Source organism: Hevea brasiliensis, chromosome 6, assembly GCF_030052815.1.
Source record: "Hevea brasiliensis isolate MT/VB/25A 57/8 chromosome 6, ASM3005281v1, whole genome shotgun sequence".
NCBI lineage: Eukaryota > Viridiplantae > Streptophyta > Magnoliopsida > Malpighiales > Euphorbiaceae > Hevea > Hevea brasiliensis.
Genome location: NC_079498.1, coordinates 20,337,018 through 20,346,693, shown reverse-complemented (window position 1 = coordinate 20,346,693; position 9,676 = coordinate 20,337,018). Strand labels below are relative to the sequence as shown.

Sequence of the window (9,676 nt, the reverse complement as noted above, 5' to 3'; positions counted from 1 at the left end):
TGTCCAATAACATAAGTTTTGAATTCCAGCAACTTAATGTTTGAAATATCAAAAGCATTATTGTAGCTAAAATCAAATAAAAATGTCGGTCTATGCATTTATTGAAAAACATTTGGTAATGGTATTCAAAAGCGTGACATTTTGTCAAAAATTATAATGCTTTTGTCTCATTTCAACTACTAGCGATATGATTATGTCCACCACGATATCTAAACACCAACATTTTTTATAAAGTAACTCTAGATCACTCAACTAGAACAATAGGTTCATATATACTAATATTAGATCCTTATATTTTCATAATTTTTCATAGATGAATAATGCAGGAGAATCACTTATGTCATCAGCATTCTCTTTGAAAGAAAAATCAAATACTACAATTGTTTTGTTTTTCAAAGATATTATACCTAGCATTTTCCTCACAAATTTCAACTTTCTTCTGTTATTCAAATTAATTTAAATTTTTAGAAATTGTGAAGTTTCATTTATTTTATAGAAATCTGTCAACTATACCATATAAGCAATATATCTTTGTAGTGCTGGACCCCATACACCAACACTTAGATTTAGAAAGTCTTCCTCAATTTTTCTATCACTAGAAATAATATCCATTACTTGATATCAATATACATTTTATTACAAAATATAGAGAAAACATTAGCTAATGTTACCGTTGGACCTAAAAGGATATTAGTAGGTAATTTTCTAAATTTAATTACTCTGTAATTATTGACGATCATAATATTCCCTTGAGGTACCTAGTTATTATCAATCTTGTATGGATTGACTAATATATTTATGTAAGTGTCAATATTTTCTAGCAAGAGGTAGTCATTGTGGACATCTCAAATTATCAATAGCCATTCCTTGAAAAAAAAAATCAGAATTAGAACGAAAACATTATATTATAATGGTATTTCTATATGAGTGTTTTTCACAACACTTTGAGCCATAGTTGAAAATGACAACTTCTTCGTAATTATAGTTGGCCTTTGACAAAAATTCAAGATTAAGCCAACATTAGTCTCCCACTCATTGAGCTCTAAGTGACTTTGATTTTTTAATTTCCTTTTTGTTTTTAATATCAACAGTAATAAAAATAATATCTGAATCTTGAACTTAGCACGCGCATCAATGCTAAAATTGATGTTTCCTAGGGTTGTTCGTGAATCGGTTGTATCTGACAAACCCAACCAAACCATACCAATCTAAATTGACAAATCAGGTTAAATCACAAGATCAGGTCAGTTTGAATTCTTTAATTTAAATATTCTTATTTTTTATCTGTTGGGAGAAAATCACTGAATACCTGATTCCATCATTATAATCCTAATTTTATCAACCCCTCTACAATCTCAGTCTCAAAGAGAGTCTCTTATCAAGGACGAAGCTTCCATGGATTTCAAACCTTGCCGTTGATGCCATAAACTGCCTCAAACGCCACAAACCTCAGAGAGTCGTGCCAAGTTGCACCAAGTTTCACGGGTAATTTCTCTTTCTTTGTCTCCTAGTTTCTTTCCCTCACTGCTCTGCCAAACAAGGTAATTGACTCAGTGCTCAGTTCCCTGTTTCTCTGTTTCTCTCCTTTCTTCTACATGATTTGGGTTCTTGGGTCTAACGGGTTCTTGGTTTTTTACTAATATTTCCAGGAATTATTTTGGGATTTTCATAAGCTCAAAACCGCAACCTTCTAACTTGATTACGGTTCATGGTTTTTGGAACTCTGAAGTGATCCTAATTCTCAACGTTATTTCCTTTTCATGAGTAATTTTCTATGCTTGACAGGGCCTCAAATTGGAAATTTTATATTTTATGATCTTTGGGAACAGCAAAAGTAGATTTTATCCGACAATTGTTCCTGTCCAGGAATTATTTTGGGATTTTCATATGCTCAATGCCACAACCTTCTAACTTGATTACGATTTATGTTCTTTGAAACTCTGAAGTGATCCTAATTCTCACCTATATTTCCTTTTAATGAGTATTTTTCTATTCTTGACGGGGCTTTAAATCCGGAATTTTATAGTTTATGATCTTTTTTACCCTTTTCTACAAGTTAATTGAGAAGTAAAGAGGTATTTCCAAATATTTTTGCAAAAAAAACACATATCTTTATTGAAAAATTTATCATGAATCACCTTTTATAAATATTTTTTTTATATTAATTATTATTTAATTTTTTTAATTATTATTATTTATTATTTTAATTTAATATTTATAATTTAAATTATTTTTTTAAATGTAATATTTTAAAAATTAAAATTTTTTAATTAAATATAATATTTAAAAATTATTTTTATTATTTTATAAATATTAATTATTATTTAATTATTTAATTTTTTTAGTTATCATTATTATTTAAAATAATATTTTAATATTTATTATTTAAATTATTATTTTTTTTTAAATTTTATTTTTAAAAAATTAAAATATTTTATAATTAAATAAAATATATAAAAATATTTATATTTTTTTTTATAAATTCATGTATGTAAAAATATTATTATTCATATATTATCATCTATTATAATAATAATAATAATAATAATAATAATAATAATAATAATAATAATAATAAGTTGTTGATAGTTATTAGTTTAAAGAAAATTGACTATTAATTTGTGATCTCATAATTAATTATAAATATTTTTTTATATTAATTATTATTCAATTTTTTTATTTCTCTTTTAATCATTATTGTTATTTATAATACTATATTAATATTTATTATTTAAATTATTATTTCTTTTAAAATTTAATTTTTAAAAATTAAGATATTTGTTATTAAATATAATATTTAAAAATTATTTATATTATTTTATAAATATTAACTATTATTTAATTTTTTTTTATTTTTTTTAATTATCATTATTATTTATAATATTATATTAACAGTTATTATTTAAATTATTTTTTTAAAAATTTAATTTTCAAAAATTAAGATTTATTATGATTAAATGTAATATTTAAAATTTATTTATATTATTTTTGTATAAATTTATTTATGTAAAAATATTATAATATTATTTGTCATATGTTGCCCTCCATAATAATAATAATAATAATAATAATAATAATAATAATAATAATAATAATAATGATAGCTCATTGATGACCATTAGTTTAAAAAAAATTTATCACTAATTTGTGATTTTATAATCAACAATCATATAATTTAATCAATCTTAAATTATTTTATATATTTAATAAATATATAATATCAAATTATATTTTCTATTATTTTTATTATGAAATTTTTGTTAAAAATTTTGAGAGACAAAAAGTATAGTCTACATAAAAAATTATAAAAATAAAAAATAGAGATTTGACTTATTTATAATTAGTATGCATTATTTTTTATATTAATAATTTAATATTCTTTTTATTTCATTTTCTTAAGATCAATTAATTTTTATTATTATTATCATTATGTCCAACTTATAATGATTTAATTGAAATTGTCAAGTAAATATGAAACATTTTACCGTTATAAAAATTAAATTTGAATGCTTTTGTTACAGTTTTTTAGTTAAATAATATTTAATTATAAATTAATTTTTTTATTTAAATAGTTTTTATTTGTTTGTTCATATGAGACATTAATACATATTAAGCGCTCTTATCTCACTAAATATTTTCATTTCACTTAAATGCTCTAATATCTTTTTTTTATTTGCACTATATTTTATTATTTCTTTCAAAAGTCATTAATTATTATTGTCAAATTTTATTTATTTAAATATATTTAATTAAATTTATTTAATCATTAATTTTTTTTAAATTTCTTATTTAATATTTTTTAAACTTTTGAATATTATTTTATTATAATTATATATCGAATGCAATAATAACTAATATTTTGATTATTTAATTTTCAACAGAATTTTTTTAAATTTTAGTTAAATATCTATATTTTATATATAAATTATCTCTCAACTATATATTTATATAGAAGTAGAATTTCAAAAATAAATTATAAATATAATTACATTGAAAATTTAGCCATAAATGAAGATTATTAAAAGCAATGAAAGTTACAGTATTAAAATTATAGAATCTGTTTTTTAAAAAATAGTATATATTTTTAATATTTATTATATTAATAGAAAATAATAATATTTTAAAATTTTAATTTTTATGAAATGCATTTATTTTATATTATAAATTTATTTCAAGTGATAATCTTTTTGTTAAAAAATTATTTTATAAAAAATATATCAGATTAATAAAAAAAATTTACACTTAAATATAGTATTTTTGAAAAATAAAATAATAGAATGTTATTTTTAATCAATAATAATGTTATATATTTTTATTATTATTATAATTAAATAATTCAATTCATTATTAGTAATTTAATTTTTTTATTATATTGATAATAAAAAATTATATTTATTTATTTTAAAAATAATATTACTTTTTCAATAATTTAATATATTTTTTATTTTTTACAAAAAAATAAATATCAATTTATATAAATTATGAGATAAAATATAAAAATTTCATAAAATTTTAATTATTTTAATTACATTTTAAAAGAATTAATCATGAAAACTATTATTAATATATGTAGAAAAAGAATTAAATAGATATTTTAGTTAATTACATCATAAATTAATTAAAATTTATTATTATAATCGGTACAAATTTATTTAAATTAAATTAAATAAAAGAGAAATTTTAATTCAAAATTAATTTAATAATAATAATTTATCTTATTTAAGATATAATTAAAAATTAAATTAAAAAATATAAATTATAAATTACCCATACATAGCATAGACATTATGTTAGTCTAATTATTTCTAGCATACCAATATATTTTTCTCTATTATCTTTTACAAGTGGTTTAGAAAAATAAATAAATTATTATCCTTTTTCTGCAGCATGGCATACTCATTTAAGAGATGAAACATGTTCATAGTCCATCTTTAATTCTTCTTGGATGAAATCACTTGCTACTTAACCAATTAATTGTGCCTGCTGAGTTATCATGCAATTTTGTTTTGTCTTTAGGATAGAAAATTTTGGAGTCTGAAAGCAAATGGTTATAAACCGATTAGAGTGTTTGAATGCCTTTTGCTTCTGTCTGGTGTCCCAGTCTACTGCATATTCGCGAGTGTCTCTTGCAGGCCAATAGTGTTTCAGGGGCTGTGGAGTTCTTATGGAGAAGTCATGGTAGTATGGTATGGTTTTACAAGCACTATCACAGAATTGCTTGTAAACAACTTCTGTTTTATTATAGCATAGTCCTGGCCAATATAGTACGGAAGTAGTCACGGTACCTTCTCCTTTATCATGTGATAAGAGGAGCGTATGTGTGACAGCTTCTTGAAAACAGTGCATTGGATTCATTTTGTTATTATAGGTTTTTACTCCACTTCAATGACTCTGCTGCTTTGAGAGGCAACAGTGATGTTTTTGAATTCTTTTTCTTTTCTGAATTTGTTAAGATGAAGTTCCCCATAAAGGAGAGGCTTAAACAATTTCACTGTAAGTTTAACACGATTTTCTTACAGACAGAATAAGAAAATGTGTCAAAACTGTCCAATTCAGATGTATATAATATATGCTTGTTGATCTAATTTTCATATATATCTTCATCTTTCAAAGGTGAGAAACTTCCATTGGCAGTTTTAATTGCAGTAGCAAAGAGACTTTCAAGTTCATTTAGTATGCTTTTTTGCTGCAATACCCACTGGCTTTAATTAGTGTTATGTAAATGCATTTAATTCATGCATTTCTCCACTTTCACAATTTGGATGTCTTGTTCCCTGTAAGTGCATTTCTCATTTTCATTCTTTTGCATGCTGGTTTATTTTAGTTTATTATATAATAAACAAAACATCACATATTTCTGCAATTTTTTTTTTTTGAATTTTCAGAGTTATGTCAACCAACAATTGGAAAGTAAGCAAAATTTAGAATTATTGAGTTTATAAAATTAATGAATTTCAGTGGTGCTTCTATCATCTGAGCAAATGTTGATGCAAAGTTGTTTATTGTACATTATTGTAATCTATCAATCAGAATTGAATTAAAGATTTTTAGTTCAGTTAGTCTATATACCAATTATCATATGAGCTGGATTATTTCAGAATTTAACTATTATATTATTTTAAAAGTTAAACAAATAAATTAATTTATAAATTTTATTAAAAAAGTCTCTTAGTATCATTAATTTTTTAAATTGTGTCATGTCAAATTTCAATGTGGAAAAGTAAAATGAAATGAAATCTACGATCTTAACAGAGTTGCCGCTTATGTGTATCAATTGCTTAATAATTACTTTACACGTGTTATAAATTTTTTGTTTTTACATTTATTTTAGTTAAATGTTATTTTAATATTATTTGAAGAAACGAGATGCAAAAATGGGTTGGGCACAGGAAATTAGGTGGTATATAAACTCACTTTCCTTTGGGTTTTCTCCCTTATTGGGTCACTCATTTCCTTTAATCCTTTTCTTATTCTTATTCTTCGTTTCTCTTAGAGCGTGTTTGGTTGATTTATTTTGGTTCAGTTATTGAATATAGTTAATAATTAATTAATATTTAAATAATTAAATTAATATATTTAATAAACTAAAAAATGTAATGTAAGTAGATTTTATATCAACTCTACAATTAGAATTGATAAGAGTTGTTAATATTATTTTTTTAATTATTTATTATTTGATAAAAATAGTTTTAATCTTTATCGAAAAGTAATTCACTTAATTTGCCCATCTTTTCCGTATAACTCGAAATTCAATGTTACTAATATTGTTTTCTATTTTTTTTATTTACAATCATGTTACTTAGCATATTTTTTATTAATAATATAAAATATAAAAATACTTATTTATTATGAAAGAATCACTTTTTTATATTTAAAAATTTAAAATTATAAGATTTTTTCAGTCAATAATAATAATAATAATAATAATTATTATTATTTTATTACTTTATAGTTACATTTTAAAAATTGTTTAATTATTTATTTATTTCAATAAGAAAATAAATAACACGATACACTAAAAAATAACTATATATTTATTTTAATAATATAATAAATTATATAGCTATTAAATTAATAATTATATATTTATTTTAATAATAAAATAAATGATATGATATGATAAATATACTCTTATTATTAATTTTATATATTAATAATAATAATTAAATATAATTTTACGAAATATTTAATATAAATTAATTATCATCAACTATCTGTTACAAGTGAACAATAACAATTATCAGATTTCAACTGCATTTAACAGCAAACCATAGACCTTTAGCTTTTTCAGTTCACAATCTCACTTCATTTCTAAACCCCTGTTGACACAACATTCTACCTCAGCTCAATAGTCTCAGCCCTCATTTCTTTCTACCACTGGCGACCTTCAATTGGGTGTTGGCTGCTTGCGTTGGAGTTGAATCCATTTGCCTTTTCGTGTTGAGCTTCCCTTGCTTTAACTACTGCATGTTAAATTTATGATGTCTTTCCTAACATCACAGCTAAAGCCCATTTTTCATTTTTGTCTATATTTTTGGAGTGCCTGAATATGAACTTTCTCTTTAAATTTTTTCTATAACCTATAGGGTTAATGGTTCATTTATGTATTTCTTTATATTTTTCTAATTCTTTCACTTAATTCTTCTTTTTTTTACACAGCCAAGTGCCAACTATAACCATCTTTGTCTCTTCCATTTAATGAAACTCACATAGCTACAAAATGAAACTTAGTAATTTTTAGCACAGTTGTTGATACAATTTGAGTGTAATGAAACTTCCATTTAATGATACAATTTGAGTTATCTTCTGACTAATCTTTAGAGCAATTGTTAAGATTTGATGTTGAGGATTGATATTGAAATTTGAGAGAAAAGGGAAGTTGATTTGTCTTGGATTTGCTTGGGTAGCTTGCATTCTCTTCAAAATCGAACTCTTTAATCAAGCCAAATTGAATTAATTCATTTTGATTCGGTTCAGCTTTTTATTAAATTGATTTCGGCTCAATTTTGAACCGAACCAATTGATTTCTCACCTCTACATCAAATAGCCTTGGTTGATGACTCTAGGTGAAGCAAGGAGCTCCAATGACTCTAGAGCACTCGAAATGGTGACGAATGACAAGCAGCAATGAAGGAAAACATGAAGAGAGAGAACAAGTGTGGTTACGATGGCACCCGACTTACCTTCCTCCTAGCTTCCATTTCTAACTACTATTGTTGCCTACGGATGTTGGCAGCCATCGGAGGAAAGGAGAGAAAATTGGTTTTTGGGTTATCTCAGAAAATTTTAATTTAATTTTTTGTAGCATTTTCTATTACACAGGATTCTCAAAAGAGGCAAGTGCAGAGCACACTAATACTTTAGTAAGGCGATATATGAACAAGATATAATATTAGACTTTCAGAAGAGGAGAAGAAATTTAGCAAGCTATAGAAGTAGAGATAAAGAGTTGGTTGTTATTTTATTTTAAGTTAAACTTATACAAACTTCTCCTTACATAGAGGAGATGAGAGAAAATAGACAAACTAAAATAGAATATCTTCACGTGATTTAGTACATCCACTAACATCACTTACTTTAGATTTACAGACATTACTTTTAATATAGACATCTTTAAAAAATAAGATATAGTACATGTTGCTTTTGAAAACATTGATGACATTTTGATGCCATCCAATGTGAACTAGCTCATAGACAATACTTAAAGTCAGAAAGAATTCTTACTAGGACTCAGATTAAAGTTGTCGTAATTAGAGTCTTCAGATTCAATATCACCATAAAGACCTCTATACCATGGCCTACTCTTATTGGCTATTCTATGTCCTTCAATGGTTGTATCGTCTGTCTCAGTAGGGTCTTGTGAGTCCTATCAAACTGGATGAGTGTAATCAAGAATCTCTTCTGGCTTGGCTTTTGGGCCGAAAAAAGTATATTCTAGCATTTGGTTCTTGGGTTGATAATTATTTAGTACATGCAGGAAAGAGTTCATCTCCTTCCTTATGCCTTTATTGCTTTCTTTGTACTTGATGGATTGGAAATAAGTCTTCCACTCATATGTCATGTTCATGGTCCATAATAGGCCCTCTAGGCTTTTGAAGAAAGGTCGATGAATGATGAACAAAGAACAGGCATTCTTAGCTTTAAGGGCAAGCTTCATCTAGAATTGTTGATTTTTAATGATCTTTTTGAGTTCAAATCTCTACCCTGATAATGGAGAGAACCATTCTAGGAAATGCCATAAAAAAAAACATTTCTGGTTTCTTCCGTCATTGAGGAAATCATAAAGGGTCAAAGTAGGAACTTCAATAGCCTTGTCATAAAGAGTGGTCATGCATCAAAGAAACCTCTTTTCTTCATTAAGAAGGTATTCACAAGGACTAATACAAAAGACTATAAGAAATTGAGTTTTTGGGCAAATTTTACTTTCAATATCCCTAACATTCCTAAGAACATTAGAAAGGTTCTATAAGGGAAATAGATTTTTTTTTTCCAAATTTTGTGATTTGGAATAGGGATATGGAGGTATTACAGTTAGGTGGGAAGTTTTCTAGAGTGGGTCTTAAATGAGAGGGAGTATGAGAACTGGTTAGTCGAGAAGAGCTAGCTATGAATATTAATGGGATGGTTTGGATGGAGTATATTTTGAGGTTTGGTGAGGAGGTTAGGAATGAGGTTG

General features: G+C 24.5%; 1 long non-coding RNA gene across 2 annotated transcripts; it reads left to right on the top strand.

The window, feature by feature from the left end:
• Positions 1–1,033: 1,033 nt before the first annotated feature.
• On the top strand, positions 1,034–5,585 carry LOC110670507 (uncharacterized). Of its 2 annotated transcripts, none has more exons than XR_002497920.2 (3): positions 1,034–1,243; positions 1,360–1,485; positions 5,017–5,585. It is a non-coding gene; the product is annotated as an uncharacterized LOC110670507 (long non-coding RNA). The 2 variants fall into 2 exon arrangements; XR_002497919.2 differs by lacking the exon at positions 5,017–5,585 and adding an exon at positions 1,650–1,919 and having other exon boundaries at positions 1,043–1,243.
• Positions 5,586–9,676: the final 4,091 nt, after the last annotated feature.